Source organism: Heptranchias perlo, chromosome 10 (genome assembly GCF_035084215.1).
Source record: "Heptranchias perlo isolate sHepPer1 chromosome 10, sHepPer1.hap1, whole genome shotgun sequence".
Classification (NCBI taxonomy): Eukaryota; Metazoa; Chordata; class Chondrichthyes; order Hexanchiformes; family Hexanchidae; genus Heptranchias; species Heptranchias perlo.
Window position 1 is genome coordinate 33,445,474 of NC_090334.1, and position 19,118 is coordinate 33,464,591.

General features: G+C 41.9%; 1 protein-coding gene across 3 annotated transcripts in view; it reads left to right on the forward strand.

Moving 5' to 3' along the window:
* The window catches only part of LOC137326390 (neuronal PAS domain-containing protein 3), a 919,339-nt gene that overhangs the window by 196,957 nt on the left and 703,264 nt on the right, over positions 1–19,118 (forward strand). The gene's annotated exons all lie outside the window — the stretch shown is intronic.

Below are 19,118 nucleotides of genomic sequence, written 5' to 3' on the forward strand. Positions count from 1 at the left end.
GCTATTTAAAGGGACCATGCAGGATTTGCAGGTTAGTTGCTGGATTATTGCTTCTGACTGCTGATGCATTTGTACCTGTTTTTGGAGGTCTCCTATACTTGAATACTAGGACGAGGGGACATAGCCTAACATTTAGAGCCAGGACTTGCAGGAGTGAAGTTAGGAAACGCTTCTATACGCAAAGGGTGGTAGAAGTTTAGAACAATCTTCTGCGAATGGCAGTTGATGCTAACTCACTTGTTAATTTTAAACCTGAGATTGATAGATTTTTGTTAACCAAAGGAATTAAGGGATATGGGGCTAAGGCGGGCATATGGAGTTAGGTCACAGATCAACCATGATCTCACTGAATGGCAGAACAGCCTCAAGGGGCTATATGCCACTGCCACTTGCTGCCTCCTGTTAGGCGCCACCTTCTCCTGCAAGAAAATGGGACGTGTGTCGGTGAGTGTCCTGCAGGATGTTTGGGTGATGTGCCTGTTATGGTTGAAAAGCTGCTAGTGTGTGTGACCTATGAGTTGTGGGTATGCGGCTTGCAACAGTCGTAATGTGTGAGGGTGAGACGAAGCATCTGATTGAAAGAGTTTGTTGGTAGGTGGGGGGGGTGTAGTGCGTGGAGCAGTGGATGCGGCTAGTGGTGCAGTTGGTAGAAGATGCCACTTGACAGTTGACCTCGTTCACCTTGACCACTCGTGTCAAAGCATTGAACTTCTTCCTGCACTGCATATATGTTTGTGATGCTATGCGTCTGGCATTTACTTTGTTCTCTATTGCCTTCCACTGCGTCTTGAGCATATGTCTTGATGGCCTCTTGACCCCTGCAGATGTAGGATACCCCTCCTTCTGTCCACCTTTTGCACCGAGGCCTCGTGTACATCATCAGAGAACCTTGGTGCAAGCTCCCTCGCAGGCCTCAGATTGGAAGATGTGGGACTTAGTGGTGCGCAGCCTTTATTCGATGTTTTAACATAACTCATCAGTTTGTAAACATAGGGACGGGACCTGCATCTGTGTTTTATATGTGCGATGTCTGATCTCTGTTCCGACTCCATGCGGACCCGTATCTTATATTTTGCACATAAAAGGTGCAGGCTGCCGTTAGGAGGTGCAGGCTGCCTTTAAGAGGTACGAGCAACTCACGCAATATCTGGGTCCCCCTGCTGATGAGAAGTGCGAAGCTGGTGAGAACATCGCAGACAGGCCTGGCTGCTGCGCTACAACCAGGTAATTGAGGCACTGCGAATCTCACATGCTGCCATCGGGCACGAGCTAATCGTACACCACGATGCCTGCACTCGAATTGGGGGGTTAATCAATTTAACCCCCATGGTTCCTAAAGCTTTCCTCCACTGGTGGTTTCCTCGCCTCATGTCTGGGTCTGTTATAGACTAATTGATTGTCATGATTAGTTAATAACTCCATTGTCGTGCATCATGCAACTACCAGGATGGCAGAAGGTGAACTAGATGGACCTTGGTCTTTTTTTGTCTAGCAGTTCCTGTGAAGGTGCTCCCATGATACTGTTAGGTAAGGAGTTCCAGGATTTTGACCCAGCGACAATGAACGAACAGCGATGTATGCCCAAGTCAGGATGGTGTGTGACTTGGAGGGGAACATATAGGTGATGGTGTTCCCATGCACCTACTGCTCTTGTCCTTCTCGGTGGTGAAAATCGCGTGTTTGGGAGACGTTGCTGAAGAAGTCTTGGTGAGTTGCTGCAGTGCATCCTGTAGATTGTATACACTGCAGCCACAGTACGCGGGTAGTGGTGGTGGATATTTAGGCTAGTGGGTGAAGTACCGATCAAGTAGACTGCTTTGTCCTGCATGTTGTTGAGCTTCTTGTGTTGCTGCAGATGGACCCATCCAGACAAGTGAAGCATATTCCATCACATTCCTGCCCTGTGCCTTGTAGATAGTGGAGAGGCTTTGGGGAGTCATATGGTGAGCCACTTGTCACAGAATTCTTGGCCTCTGACTTGTTTTAGTAGCCACGGCATTTATGTGGTCCAGTTGAGCTTCTGGTCAATGGTGACCCCCTAGGATGTTGATGGTGGGAGACTCGCTGATGGTACTGCCATTTAATGTCAAGGGAAGGTGGTTAGACTCTTTCTTGTTGCAGATTTCCATTACCTGGCACTTGAGTGATGTGAATGTTAGTTGCCACTTATGAGCCCAAGCTTGGATTTGTCCAGGTCTTTCTGCATGCGGGCATGGACTGCTTCACTAGCTAAGAAATTGCGGATGGCGCTGAAAATTGTGCAGTCATTGGTGCACAGCCCCACTTGTGACCTTATGATGGAAGGAAGGTCATTGATGAAGCAGCTGAAGATATTTGAGCCCAGGACGCTGCCCTGAGGAAGTCTTGGGGCTGAGATGATTGTCCTCCAAGAACCACACCAAATTCCTTTGTGACAGGTATGACTCCAGCCACTGGAGAGTATTCCCCCTGATCTCCATTGACTTCAGTTTTACTAGGTGTCGCACTCGGTCGAATGCTGCCTTGATGTCAAGGGCAGTCACTATCACCTCACCTCTGGAATTCAACGCTTTTGTCCGTGTTTGGACCAAGGCCTTAATGAGGTCTGGAGCTGAGTGGTCGTGGCAGAACCCAAACTAAGCATCAGTGAACTGGTTATTGGTGAGCTATCATTGTATGCTACAGAGCACCACACTCTTGTTCTAATACAGCCCATCTTTCAACTCACTGTGAGCAAGGTCATGGGAGATCTGTTAATAATCTACTAAAAATAATGCATATAACACTAACTTTCTGTAAATGTCACATTTACTTCCTGTAACACACTTATTTCCTTTCTAACAACCTTTTTCTGTTACATTTTTCGATGTCTTTGTTGCCTCAGTAAAATAGCAAATCAGAATTGATGAGATGGGGAATGCACAGATCAAAAGTTGAATAACCAGTTAAGAGAAACTACAATCAGAAGTTTCTAGTATTCAAAATAAAGTTTCTCACAAAAGAACAGAAAAATGACATTTTATGATATGATTGAACATAACTAAAAGATTGTCTTTTGTGCTTTGAGTACCTTTATATTAATGTTCTTACTTGTAAGCCTCAGCTTTTCTCAGACTTGATATTTTTATCCTGAGGTACAACTCTGTTAGCTGAAAGCAGTATGCACAGTTTCCCAGGATGCATTCGTGGCATTTTGTGTTTCTAACTGCAATAATTGGGCTGATTTTCATCCCCATTTTTGGACAGGAATGGTAGTGCAGGGAAAATGGCAGTGCACTACTTACTGCCCCGTTCAAGCCAATTCTCCTGGGCCTACAAAAATCTTCCTACCCAATGCCAGTCCCCCTATGCTGCCCCCTTAGGATTACCTACCCACTTAAGGCTTCACTTCTGGCGCAGCTCCACATAGACCCACTGGATCCCCCCACCCCCACCCCCACCTCCCCACACGCCTTATCGGTGAGCTGCTTATCATTATTCAAATGAGGCCCGATCATGAAAATTGTTTGGTTCTTGCAACGATTTCATCAGCTGGGCAGTGGGTGTGTGATGCTCGCCTCTTGCATGATGGAATGTGACGCATGAAAATTCATCCTGTAAGAAAGCTGGGTTTTGGTATCCTGAAAAATATATGCCGAGGAACCAGACTAATGCATAACATCTTCCTTTAGCTCCTCACTAAGGAACCATCTGCGGTTTTACCTCCCAGCGTAGGTCTAGGCTCGCTGGACTGTCTTAAATTTAAACCAGTTCGGATGAAAATGAATTTATTTACCCTCAAGCGGCTGAGTGCTTGAATTAACTCTGTTGCCAAATCATCTAGGAAGAAGCCAGACCACACGTCATGCACTGAACACTATTATTGGTTACAAACCACAATTTAAAGTTGAAGTTGGGTACATGAATGCTTAATAGACATGCATAAATGTAATCAGAGTTACCTAGCAGTTGAGTAGCAAATTAGCAATGGACGGAGTTACTTAACACAATGAGTACATAGAATTAACACCACAACATGTGGTAGCGAGTTCCACATTCTCACCACTCTGTGTAAAGAAGGTGGTAACGAAGGTTACACAGACAATTCGGTGTATCACTGTAAATCGACACTAGCGGATGCTGAGCATCAACTGTAGCAGTGACCAGAATTTGAGGTTATAAATTGATGAGATTATTTTAAGAGTAATTCCTTTGATAGCAGACAAGTTAACAGCTTTGAATATCCAGTCTATCAAATAACTCAAGTCTATGTTTGTTATTAACAGCATTCAGAACTTACACAACCTCAACCTCACGAGCGATGTGGTTGATTCAGTCTCCTTCCTTCCCTGGGACTCAGGCATTAGCTTCTGGAATGTTGAGTCGATGAACCCCTTTGCAGGGTTATCTGTTTCACTTGGATCTTCGGTTCCAACTGAACACACCTTGCATACGAGTGATAATATCTGAGCTGGCTTCCCTCTCACCTTTCGCAGTCTCAGACACTCAATTAAGTGACACTCCACTTTGCCTGAACAGCTGGTGCAGCCAGCTTAGTTTTTAACCTCTGATCCTTGTTCTTAAAGGTACCTTGTACTGGTAAATACATCTGTTACACCTGCGAGGTAAAAGTTCTTACAGAAGAAGAAGAATAGAGGAAATTAAAGTCATCTTTTGCTTAACACAGAAAAACTAAGACTGCGACCTCTAGCAAAGACAAGGAAAAACTGTACATCTGAGTGACCCACATGCCACAAGAGCTCCCCTTTTTGTGTCAATCATCCCCAACAAGTCAGAACTGAAGTATGGACTTGGAGGGGTCTGCTCTACTTTTACAACCCTCTCTACCATACAGTTTTACTTTTAACAAAGGGACCCACAAAAATCTGAGGGGGCGTGACCTGTTGATGACTCACTAAGTGCTTCTTCCCTGGACCGGAGCCAGGGATAATGACTTTACGACTTAATTTCTTAAAAGCCTGTATTCACTGTTTACTTCCCAGCACTTGGTTCAACAACCGAACTCCATGTTTTATGGGCATCCTCAGGCAGTCTACAGGGTATTTCCCTTACGAATCACGAAGCCACCCTTTTGCAACTTTGCACAGCACTGTTCCAACAACGCTAATTTTCTTTTCAGTCTCTAATGGTATCTGGTTGTTTTTTGAAATTATTTGAAGAAAAGCTAGTGGACCAATTTCAGCAGATAAATCTAACATTGAGAATTTTAAAAAAGATAGGCTCTGTGTTTTTAAGAGAGGTAGAATTTGCTTCAAATGTGACAGGGCAGCGCTGATTGCATACCTTGGCTAATTTTGTTATTGAATTTGAATCTATTACTTATTTTTCAGTAACAGTCAAATTGTATTTTTGTGTACCAATATTTCACTGTGTGTTTTTGAAAATGATATGAATATAAACTGGATAATGAATTTAATAAGGTTTTTGGTTGAAGATTTAAATAAAAATAATTAACTGTTTTTGCTTCAGAAATTGAGTCAGGCAGAGACACACACACAACCAACAATTTATGCTAGGTTTTAAAAGATATGAAATAAAAATTAAATACATATAGGCTAAGGAATATAATAATCCAAGCCATTAATTTACAGTTTTCATAGAATAATGGACAGTCGTAGAATTTGATATCCAAATGCCAGTAAAAATCCCAGAATACCATTTGATAAAAATTGTATTTTGACTTATTCAGTGCTAGGTCCCTCACTACAGGAAGGATATAGCTGAGTTGGAAAAAGTACAAAGCTATTAGAATTATTAGGAAACTAGAGAATAAAACATATGAGGATAGATTCGTAGAACTGGAACACTTTTTGTTGGAGGGGAAAAGACTGACCGGGGATATGATTGAGCTATTCAAATTAATAATGTTCCAGAATGTAGATGATCAGTCTAGGCTTTTAGGTTTAGTACAGGATAACCAAATAAGGAGACATAAGTATAAGCAGTAAAGGAATAGATTCAAGATGGGACATAAAAAGTATTGGGCCATAATTGGGTATTTAACGCCGTCTGCTGCAAGTTAGACTTGCCCTTGCACATTCAAATTTTTATATTTTTTGTGTGGCAAGTTGCTGAAAGTGTGAGGCTGATAACGGTGCAGCGAGGGAAACAGGGCATCTGGGACCAGAGTGAACAGGGCAAGCAACTGTGTATCTCTTTAACCAATCAGATTGAAGGATTGAGATTAAAAAAAGAGGAAGGACTGAGAAGGAAGTGTAAATTAGAGCGGGTGAATTCAATGTCAGATCAGTACAGAAAGAGAAATAAAGAGAGGGATAGAAAGATTGGAATAAGAGAGAAAGGAAAAGTTTAAAAAAAAGTTAAATTTGACATTTTTAAAATCTCCAACAATTAAAACCTGAAGCAATGAGACTCCACACTTGTAATAGTTAATTTTCAGTGCTGGAGAGGTTGATTGGCAGTAATTAACAATTATCATGCCGTTAAAAGGGTACTTGGACTGGAATTGACAAGACTTAACTTTCTTTGGCGAGTTTAGTTCGTATCTACTGCGCAAATACAGTAACTTCACACCATTCAATGCATTTCAATGGTGAGGCAGACAGTGAGATGCCGTTTTTGCGAAACTAATGGCGGAGTGGTGCAACTTTTGGGTTTTTGAGTTTAACTGCGCATCTGCCTCTCGCATGAAGTTGCTATACCATTTGTGCATAAATAACGGCAAGTGCCATTAGCCTCACTGTTATTTTGACAGTAAAATCTGGGCCATTACTTTTAATGAGGATGATCGGTTGCAGGAATATCTTACCAGGGGATGTTGCAGGGGCAAGTAGTTTAGATCTCTTCAAGGTCAGGCTTAACAAGTATTTTGAAGGGAAACACATTACAGGTTACAATTACTAGGACAGTATGAAGGCAGACTGAAGAACCTATCATCTTTTGCAGCCTTGAGATTTTTCATGTTTCTTTTGCTCAATATCTTTAATTCCTGTTTATTTTCCCTTTTATAGTGTACAATTTCTCAACTGAAAGAATGAGCTGAGCAAGTAATCTGTTTCTGTGCTTTTTCATTTGTCATTCTATAATCAGCTGCTGGGAGGATGTGTGTATAAATCTATATTCTACCACTCCGTACAATTGCGTGTTGATACACTTTTAGGTACCTAAATAACCAAACAAGTCTAAATACTTAAATTGAAACTGAAGTTGCAAACATGTTGATATTTAAACTAGGAATGAAAAGAACAAAGAGAAATATATGCAGTCTTCTATGACCAAAATGATGGCTATGGAACCTGCTCCAAAGATTCTGCAAATGCTGTTGTGTAACTGGCTAGTAGGAAACTTGTCAAAATGATCCAGGTTCTCTCTTACTCTGCTCCAACAAGTAAGTATCAAGACTCTGCTGTAATGACCTTGCTGAGATTGGGAATCATGACAGCAAAGTCGAATTATATCTTCCTGTAATGCAGTGTGTTATAATTATACTTGGATTTACATAGCATGTTATCGAGTCAAAATGTCTGATTTGCAATGTAGGCAAATGCTGTATCCCACATGAATTAACTTGCCGAGAGTTAGCAGCACTCTCGCCTGAGTCACTCCTGAACTTAATCACATAATCTAGGTTGATACTTCTTTCAGAACTGAAGGAGTGCATCCCTTTGGATGAAATGCAAACTGTAGCTCAGTCTGCCTGTTCAGCAGAAGGTGAAGATCCCATGGCACTTCGAAGAAGAGTGGTGAATTCTCCCAGTTTCCTGTACCATACCTCTCCCTCAACCAACATCGCCAAAACCAGGTTAACAGGTCATTCATCTCGGTCTCAGTACGATCTTGCTACTTTCAATATGACTATCATTTGCCTGCATAACAGCAGTCACTGCACTTCAAAGTAGTCAATTGTATGAAAAATTCTTTGGGAAGTTTCGAGAGGTGTGATGAGGTGCTATACAAGTATGAGTCTTTCTACTTTCAAATAACAACGTGATGAATGACCAGCTAATCTATTTTTGATGGTATTGGTTGGAAGAGAAATGTTGTGCATGAAGTTCGTTCTTGATGACTTCTGTGTAATTTCAGTGTTCACCTGAACCAGCAAAACATTGTTACACTAATATTCCAGGCTAATATATTTGGATTTTTCTACGTGAGATTAAGAGCCCTAATTTAATGAATGACATATGAATTGACAGCACTTCTGTGCTGTGACTTCCGAGCTCCCTTATTTACTTTTTTCAGTTCTAAGTGCTCCAGCTAGTAGTTCTGATTAAGAGCCGACATACCTTAGCTGAGTATTAGCAGTCCGAAAGGAGTGGTATTGTGCCACTGGAGTTACTCAGCCATTTATCGTTTTCGTGAGAGTAACTGTAGTAGACAAGCATTTTCAAATTAGTATAACTAGCCAAAAATGTATTAATAATTTATTTTAATAATAAAGTCTGGATAGTGTTCTATTTGATAGTTACTTGGATCTTAGAATATGGAAAAATATCCTGAATGAAAGTTGGGGGAGAAAATTAATATTAAAATAGATGAATCACAAAGGAAAGCTTTAATTCAATTTTATATATATCTGGCAGGAATTTTTTCTTTAAAAAATGAAAGTGAACCATGGATACTATGTGGCAAAATATAGATAAAAGCATAATTGTGCACGCAAACTAAGTTTCCTTTCTTGCACCCGCAGTGTGAATCAGTACTGTTGCATAATGTTAGAGTAGTCAGCCTGTTGATGCAACTGGTTTTATTGAATCCAGCATTTGTTATTGTCCTATGCTTTTCTAGCTTGACGCCTTCGTGTTCCAGAGTGGAAACCCAGAACCTAAATGGTTTACGTGTCATGATGCGCTTGAATCCAGTTATTTTTTCACACCAGAGGGTATTCTAGTATTTATGTGTTTTATGAGTCACTTGTATATAAATACAAAAGGGAAATGGAACATGCTAAGCACACTAACCTGTAATGTTAGTCCTGCAAGTTTAGTTTCATAGTTGTTGAAAATTATCAATTTTATGCAACAGAAATCTGAAGTGTGATCCTCAGCCCACATTTTCAGTGTAAATGTGAAATAGATTATATTATTTATATTGTTTGTACTATTTATACAAAATATCTATAAAAAAAATAATCTATTTAATTATTTTTGTGTGGCAGAAAAAAATGAAGACATGCTTTTCTCATTGGTAACTAAAGCATACAGATCAGAGATGCCACAGGAAAGTAACGGCTTCAAAAAGATGCAATTTCAACCAATTACATCACTGCATTTTTTTCCAAAGTGGTGTTTTAGCTGCAATTTTTGACTTAACTGATTGTGGGGCCATATAAATAATAGCCCCCAAAATCAGTGGGGTGGCATATCTCGATGTAAGTGCCAAGATGTGGATGCCCAGCCCTCCATCACTGACTCCACCAAAACTCACAGGGTCAGGAGGAAGTCCCTTAATTTGCCTATCATTGGCATGTGCACACACCACGAGAGGCTCATTTGGGTGCCTGCCATTGCCAGAAGGCTGGGCAGCCCAGCCGACATTGTTCCGATTGGAGATTTTAGCACTGAACATTCATTAGACAACAAACTCATAAGAAATGTTATAAAACCTTGGCAAAATAACCCCTGTTATTACTCCTAAAATCAGCCATTGTATCCTGGAAATGCATCTCTTCTGCACAATCCTGTCCCTCTCTCCACAGCCTGTATCCCTCTTATTCCTGAATGAAGAAGCTTAACGGAGTGGCAAACACCTAGAATGTACTACTGTCATTCTGTACTGTCAGACTGATGGACGACAATTCCAGTGTCAATGTATGTGCCACACTGTTAGAGTGTGTTCATGGAAGGCAGTTTAAGGCTATTTCTTTCTAATCTGGTAGTGTACTGGACACTTACGATGGGATATACAAACAGAAATCATTGTATACCCTGTGAATGACCAGCCCTGCTGTTAATGATAACATTCTGGTAATTTAGAGATGAATCCTGATCTAATTGGACAAAAAAGTCCTACATTGGAAATCATATCCAAGAAAAAGAAATTCTCAACATCTGCCATCACAGGTTTTTTTATTCGTTCATGGGATGTGGGCGTCGCTGGCGAGGCCAGCATTTATTCCCCATCCCTAATTGCCCTTGAGAAGGTGGTGGTGAGCCGCCTTCTTGAACCGCTGCAGTCCGTGTGGTGACGGTTCTCCCACAGTGCTGTTAGGAAGGGAGTTCCAGGATTTTGACCCAGCGACAATGAAGGAACGGCGATATATTTCCAAGTTGGGATGGTGTGTGACTTGGAGGGGAACGTGCAGGTGGTGGTGTTCCCATGTGCCTGCTGCTCTTGTCCTTCTAGGTGGTAGAGGTTGCGGGTTTGGGAGGTGCTGTCGAAGAAGCCTTGGCGAGTTGCTGCAGTGCATCCTGTGGATGGTACACACTGCAGCCACAGTGCGCCGGTGGTGAAGGGGGTGAATGTTTAGGGTGGTGGATTGGGTGCCAATCAAGCGGGCTGCTTTATCTTGTATGGTGTCGAGCTTCTTGAGTGTTGTTGGAGCTGCACTCATCCAAGCAAGTGGAGAGTATTCCATCACACTCCTGACTTGTGCCTTGTAGATGGTGGAAAGGCTTTGGGGAGTCAGGAGGTGAGTTACTCGCCGCAGGATACCCAGCCTCTGACCTGCTCTCGTAGCCACAGTATTTATATGACTGGTCCAGTTAAGTTTCTGGTCAGTGGTGACCCCTAGGATGTTGATGGTGGGGGATTTGGCGATGGTAATGCCGTTGAATGTCAAGGGGAGACGGTTAGACTCTCTCTTGTTGGAGATGGTCATTGCCTGGCACTTATCTGGCGCGCATGTTACTTGCCACTTATGAGCCCAAGCCTGGATGTTGTCCAGGTCTTGCTGCATGAGGGCTCGGACTGCTTCATTATTTGAGGGGCTGCGAATGGAACTGAACACTGTGCAATCATCAGCGAACATCCTCATTTCTGACCTTATGATGGAGGGAAGGTCATTGATGAAGCAGCTGAAGATGGTTGGGCCGAGGACACTACCCTGAGGAACTCCTGCAGCAATGTCCTGGGGCTGAGGTGATTGACCTCCAACAACCACTACCATCTTCCTTTGTTCTAGGTATGACTCCAGCCACTGGAGAGTTTTCCCCCTGATTCCCATTGACTTCAATTTTACTCGGGCTCCTTGGTGCCACACTCGGTCAAATGCTGCCTTGATGTCAAGGGCAGTCACTCTCACCTCACCTCTGGAATTCAGCTCTTTTGTCCATGTTTGGACCAAGGCTGTAATGAGGTCTGGAGCTGAGCGGTCCTGGTGGAACCCCAAACTGAGCATCGGTGAGTAGGTTATTGGTGAGTAAGTGCCGCTTGATAGCACTGTCGACGACACCTTCCATCACTCTGCTGATGATTGAGAGTAGACTGATGGGGCGGTAATTGGCCGGATTGGATTTGTCCTGCTTTTTGTGGACTGGACATACCTGGACAATTTTCCACATTGTCGGGTAGATGCCCGTGTTGTAGCTGTACTGGAACAGTTCGGCTAGAGGCGCAGCTAGTTCTGGAGCACAAGTCTTCAGGACTACAGCTGGGATGTTGTCGGGGCCCATAGCCTTTGCTGTATCCAGTGCACTCAGCCGTTTCTTGATATCACGTGGAGTGAATCGAATTGGCCGAAGACTGGCTTCCGTGATGGTGGGGATATCGGGAGGAGGCCGAGATGGATCATCCACTCGGCACTTCTGGCTGAAGATGGTTGCAAACGCTTCAACCTTGTCCTTTGCACTCACGTGCTGGACTCCGCCATCATTGAGGATGGGGATGTTTGCAGAGCCTCCTCCTCCCGTTAGTTGTTGAATTGTCCACCACCATTCACGACTGGATGTGGCAGGACTGCAGACCTTTGACCTGATCCGTTGGTTGTGGAATCGCTTAGCTCTGTCTATGGCATGTTGCTTCCGCTGTTTAGCATGCATGTAGTCCTGAGTTGTAGCTTCACCAGGTTGGCACCTCATTTTTAAGTACGCCTGGTGCTGCTCCTGGCATGCTCTTCTACACTCCTCATTGAACCAGGGTTGATCCCCTGGCTTGTTGGTAACGGTAGAGTGAGGAATATGCCGGGCCATGAGGTTACAGATTGTGGTGGAATACAATTCTGCTGCTGCTGATGGCCCACAGCGCCTCATGGATGCCCAGTTTTGAGCTGCTGAATCTGTTCTGAATCTATCCCATTTAGCACGGTGGTAGTGCCACACAACACGTTGGATGGTGTCCTCAGTGCGAAGACGGGACTTCATCTCCACGAGGACTGTGCGGTGGTCACTCCTACCAATACTGTCATGGACAGATGCATTTGCGACAGGTAGATTGGTGAGGACGAGGTCAAGTAAGTTTTTCCCTCGTGTTGGTTCGCTCACCACCTGCCGCAGGCCCAGTCTAGCAGCTATGTCCTTCAGGACTCGGCCAGCTCGGTCAGTAGTGGTGCTACCGAGCCACTCTTGGTGATGGACATTGAAGTCCCCCACCCAGAGTACATTTTGTGCCCTTGCTACCCTCAATGCTTCCTCCAAGTGGTGCTCAACATGGAGGAGGACTGATTCATCAGCTGAGGGAGGATGGTAGGTGGTAATCAGCAGGAGGTTTCCTTGCCCATGTTTGACCTGATGCCATGAGATTTCATGGGGTCCAGAGTCAATGTTGAGGACTCCCAGGGCCACTCCCTCCTGACTGTATCTTTGCCCCTATTGAACAATAAACCCCTACTTCTCTCAAAGTCCTGTGTTTTAATTTCAATTCTTATCCCAGAAGTTCAATGAATAATCAATGATCACACCATATCTTTTTCCTTTTCCAACTTGCCAATGACCCATTCATTATAGAATGATACAGCACAGAAGGAGGTCATTTGGCCCACTAGGCCTGTTCTGGACAATATTATGTACAATATTTCATATTTCCTTTTTGAATATGTACTATTTCACATTGAAATCCATTTGCCCTTGTGTTAATTGTATCCATGTGATTCATAAAAATTAGTGTTAATTGTATTCAGGTGGTGCATATCAATTGAGGGCTCTCTTGTATTCATTTATAAGAGAGCTTATCTAGGGTGTGGGGAGTATTGATTGTGAATAAAGGCTTGGAATCAACTGAAGGTCAGGCTCTAGTATTCTATCCTTCACCACCTGGCTATCCAGTTTGTAACACCATGGACCACTTAATTTGTCCAGATACCTTTGAATGACCATATATCATGGTACCCTTATCCATGTATATATTTATGAATAATATGAACATTAGAGAATAATTCAGTTCACTAATCATTCCACGTAAAAGTTTCTTCTATTTGTCCACACCTCACTCAGCTATCAGATGTCTTTGCTGCTTTGGCAGTGGCCCTGAAACCAAAAAGAGGAGAAAAAAAAACAAATGAATCAGTGTAAAAGTCCTGAAAGGACCACAGATCAAGTGAGGGCACAGAAGATTAAGGGAGGGGATGTATCACCAAGTTGTGACAGTACACACAAAATGCATTAAAGTTTCTAAACTTGGAATGACTGATGTAGCAATTGGATATAAGTACTTTGGATGACAATATCATGTTCAATTATTCTGAAGAATTTTAGAGTTACTAACTTTGATAGAAAATGAGGTGGTGACACATGATTGTTTTGAAAACTGAATGATATATTAATTTATTGTTTCTGAAGCATTTTGAACTCATAAAAATAAACATATTCCTAGTTAAATGTACAGCCATTGTGTTGTAGGATTACTTGGTTATGAAATGCAGCATTTATGGCTAATACATGTCAGTTGCCAGCTATTAAAGTCCAGAAGCACACATCAACATTTGGTTTGTTTTCACAATAGTGTTTCAACGACTGGATCAAATATGTGTACAATACAATACTAACTGGCTCAATACTGTATTAGACATGTACCAGCTGAACCAAGACTCGTACCTCATGTATCAAACCTGTGCCAACTGCTTTAATGATTGGTAGTTTCACCAATGTGACATCTGTTACAGATAGAGGAAGATGGGAATCAGCCAGAGGGTTGTGTTTTTGTGCTTAAAAATGTGGGTGGTCATAATTCTCCATATGGCAAATTCCTAATTCTGCTTGTATTGTTTTAGTGATTTGAATCAGAGCTCAGGTGCTTCTCAGTGAGAGGAAGAAAAATACAGCGATATCTATGATGCACTGATGTGTAGCCAGCTGTTTTCTTGAAGTCTTGGATTAAGTTGGTCACCCTTTGGGAAAGAGTAGCACGGGGTTGTATAAAAGGGTTCAAAAATGGGGAAGATATGTTTAGCTAAATTCACAAAAGTGTAATTCATCATACTTTGGTGTATAGCAGTATTAAAAGTCAGCATCTGCAAATGTTTTTAATGTTTAAGACACTAAATATCAGATTTAGGGAGGAATGGTGGTGGCTTTGTTACAGGTAGTTATTTTGGATTTGTTTCCCATTTGAGAAAAAAGTTGCGGCAGTTTTGAGAAGCAAAGTAGTGGCATGTGGGGAAAATTTGGATGCGAAGGGATATGTCAATGTGTGTAGCAAATCCAACTATGATCAGCTGTTTCTCATGATTTTAGTAAATAAAATGTTATGATTCATTAATAATAAACAGATGGTGAGCACAAATTACTGTTGTGAATATAGTCCCATGGTTTTTTGCCAATAAATACAGAAGCTACAAGAAGACAGCCAGGAGCGTATAAACATGCCACAAACAAAATAAAACACTCTCTTGATGTTAGTCAGTCATTGAAACCGAACCATCATCTATTTGATGTTCCACTGTATCTCAGAATATTCAAATTCTTATTGGCTAGTGATTGTGGAAATAACTGATCATATCTGAACATGATTGGCTGATTGCTCAATGTGACTCATAATTCAGATAATTTCCCATTTCTGCACTGTGATCAAAATCTGCACAGAATGGATTATCCCCATAAAACGTTATTTTTATTAGTTTTTTTTTCATTGAGAGGAAATGAATCCAACTTTTTATCTTTTAAAAAGCAGAACTGGGAAAACTTTACCATAGATGAACTTCTGCAGTTTGCCAGAAAATTTATTGTAAAATGTTTCAATGTTTATGAAACAGAATATTTATCAATGTTGAAATTTATCAGTGCACATCCAAATACATAGAGAGGACATGAGATTGAGTAGTAATAATGAACTTAGTATTACTGTGAGAGGGGATAGCAGGGTGATGGCTACAACTATTCTAATGTGTTGTAGAGTATAGGTGACCCATCTGTCATTATTTATGTGTAGACATGGCCTAGTTTCTAAAATTACTGGTTTTATGTTGGCTGAGTTGACCACATAAACATGAAAATGACGTGTAATGAAAAATCGTGAGCATATGGCATAAGTGATCCAACTTCATAATTGTCCTGGTGCAAGAATATGTCAGTTTTAGCAGGACACCATTACGTGGTTAATATGAAACAGTGAAACACTCTTAATAAACACCAACAAAAGTAACAAAAGGGTAGCCACATTTTTCCTGATTTTGTAATAAATGATTTGAACAGCAACTTGCATTTATATAAGTGCCTTTAATGTAGTAGAAAGATAGGCAGCCAGGTGGACAGATCGAGGAGAACATTCTGGAGTGTTGGATCAAGATGGCAAGACTATTGCCCCTAAAGGTGGAGTGGATGCAAAATACTCAAGTTTGAAAAGCAGAGGATGCTTCTGGCACATAGAGAGGTTGCATACGTAGAGAGTGGTGAAGATGTGAAGTGATTTAAAATCAAAAGATCAAAAATTCTTGTGACTCTATTGTTGTAGATCTTTGCATGTCGGAGTTTTTGTCGAGGAATACTGAAAGATTTCTTTTAATCTGAAATGTGAGGCCACAAGTTCACGGTATACATAATCTTATCACCAGGCAACAGACATTTGACATCAATGGTGCAAAATTGCAGGAAAATAATTTGCTCTTTTCTGACATTAAGTATATGACCTACAGTTTCAGGGAAAACTTCCCTGCTCTTGGACATTCTTGGTTTAATGTCTCATCTGAAGGATAGCACCGCTGGCAATGCAGCACTTCCTCTGTACTGCATTGAACTGTCAGCCTGGATTATGTGCTCAAGTCCTGGACTGGGACTTGAACTAACAAACTTCATTTATCAGTCAACACTACCAAAATAGATTAACTGGTCATTCATCGATAAAAATGTTTGTTCATTCTTTCCTTACTGTTAAGCTGTTTCCTTGGTTTAAACAGAAGCACTGTTTCACCACTGTGGCCTTGAAATGATGTAATGTTACACAAGTGCTTGAATTCTTAATGGCATTCATATAAAATTTTGCGCTCTATTTTAGCAGAGATGTTAACCTATTTAAAATAAATTGGTTACGACTTACGCTAAAATAATGGGGAGTGGAATTTCAGTTGAATACATTAAACGAATTACACGAATAGCCCACAATGTAATTTCAGGTCCCATGGAATATGATTTAAGAAGAAGAGCTATTATTAAAAAAAACACCTGTGACAAACAAATTAGCAGGTTTTAGTGCACCATTTATATTGAATTTCATTCCATTTTACCTGCTGCTATCAATATCTGACAAACTACCTGCTGCTATCAACATTCCCAGATGCAATTTCAGCACACTTGGTACAAAATAAAAACAATTAAATAGTAGAGTCCAAATGTTCTCCTTTGAGCAAATGAGAGTACCAGAATGCAAACTGTATGTACAATTGTGCATATTTTGATGCCTCCCCTCTGACTTGAAGGGTTGCTCACCAGCAAGAGGACAGAGGAAAGGAAGTGTGTCGATCCAATTCAATTTCGGCCGACTGAAACATTTTCACCCTCCTTTTTGAAAGGGGTACAATCTTGTGCTTCAAGCAATTTGTTGTATGAGCATGGCGCTTTTTATAAGGAATGTCACTCTCCACAAAGTTAATTTTAACAATTGGAGAGGCATTGACAAGTTTTCATGTGTCATGTGTGAAACTGGGACCAAAGCATAGCATGTTTATTCAAATTTATTTAATCATGCATGGTATGATATGATGAGCTGCATACGGGGAAGGTAGCAGGCTTGCACACATGTAGTTGTCTTTACTTTGTGCGCAAAATTCTGCTTTCCCAGTGTGCAATGAAAATTAAATTAAGTTTTATTTCCCCCAGAATAATCTCTGATAAAGGATCAAAGCCGAGTGAGAAATTCTGATCTGGATAAAATGAATCAGTGATAAGAAGTAACTGCTTTGTTGCTTCCCACTGGTCTGTTGTAATGAACTTTGTTTGTGCAAAATTCTATCTTCAGGTAGGTATACATTATGTTTAGTTCAGATTGGAATTATGCTAAATACCTTGAATAAACTATGTGGGGGTGGGGGGTAGGCAGCAGAGGAGGGAGAGGTGAAGGATGTTTGTTTGATTAGTGATGGGGGAAGTACATTTCTCAGGATCTACTTTGATGCTCTGTGGGGGGGAAGCAGTAGGCAAAATGATGCTCAATGTAGGGGGGGTGGGGGCCTCAATGCTGTTCAGTGGGGTGGGGGGACACAGTCGTAATGATTCTCAATGGGGTGGGCGCAAGTGATGTGGGGAAGGGGGCAATTGCCAAAGCTGGGGGCCAAATGGCTGCTCAGTGGGGTGGAGATTGAGCTTTCTGAAAAGCTGTTCTCTTGGGGGTGAGTGGTGGGGTTTGGCTCGACTTGTTGCTTAGTGGGTGAGGGAATGGCCAAGTGCTACTTATATGGAGGGTGGATAGAATGATCTGTTGGGGGGGGGATGAGAATGTGTGAAATGCTGCTCAAGGGGGTGGGGGTTCTTGATCTGCTACTGTTTCAGGGGGAAGGGGGGAAAAGTGCTGGTTCACAATGATACTTAGTGGCCAGTGTCTGCAATTACATGCAGATTCAACCTGTTCTGGGGGGTTCAACTCTCAATGTTCGATACAGCTGCTGCAATCTTACCACAGCACTTCCTACAAGCGTAATAGGTACTACAGTAAAATGTTGACACTTTTGTTCTGGATTTTCCAATTGAGATACGATGACATAGGACTTTTCAATGCAATTTACAAAGAATTACAATTACAATTACAAAGAGTGTACAGCACAGAAACAGGCCATTCGGCCCAACAGGTCCATGCCATTGTTTATGCTCCAAGTGAGCCTCCTCCCACCCTTCTCCAGCTAACCCGATCACCACATCCTTCTATTTCCTTCTCCTTCATGTATTTATCTAGCTTCCCCTGAAATGCATCTATGCTAGTCATCTCAACTACTCTTTGTGATAGCGCGTTCCACATTCTTCTGGGTGAAGAAGTTTCTCTTGAATTCCCTATTGGACTTGTTAGTGACTATCTTATATTTATTGCCCCTAGTTCTGGTCTCCCCTGCAAGTGGAAACATCTTCTCTACGACTACCTTATCAAATCCTTTCATAATTAGGTCACCCCTCAGTCTTCTTTCTGGAGAAAAGAGCCCCAGCCTATTCAAGCTTTCCTGATAGGTATAACCTCTCATTTCTGGTATCATCCTAGTAAATATTTTTTGCACCATTTGAAATGGAATATTATGACCCACTCAGTGATTTTAACATATGAACAACAGTGAATAAAATAATAGTTTATGTATACGATGTTAGAAGGCTGACTCTTCATATTTGCATTTGGAAGTTAAGTGCTTGCAGGAGAGGTAACAGCTTTTTGGAGCGATAATTACTTTTATTTGACCATGCTTGCATTTATGATGTAATGGTATGGAGCTGTTACAATGGGCTCGATTTTCACACCTGCGATCGGGTACGTTCATGGCGGGGGGGCCGAGAAAATCGGGGATTCCGGGGGTGGGTCTGGAGCCCGGCTCCAACCCGCCCACTTCTGGGTTCCTCAGTGACGCGCTGACATGCCTGCGCAGCCCCCGCATGTGGGACTCCCACTGGCAATTAAAGCCGGCGGGGTGCCACTTAAAGTACTTAAACAGGTACTTCAGTTTGTTCACAGACCTGATTGACTTGATATTGTAGGAGGCCTGGGATTTTGAAATTAACTGAGACTGTGTCCCGTACTGGGGGAAACACTCCCAGTTCAAATGGACGTGTTGCAGCCATCAGCCTGTGGCAGCTGCAAAGGTCCATTTGACAGGTGTGGGGGGAGACCCTCACTCATTG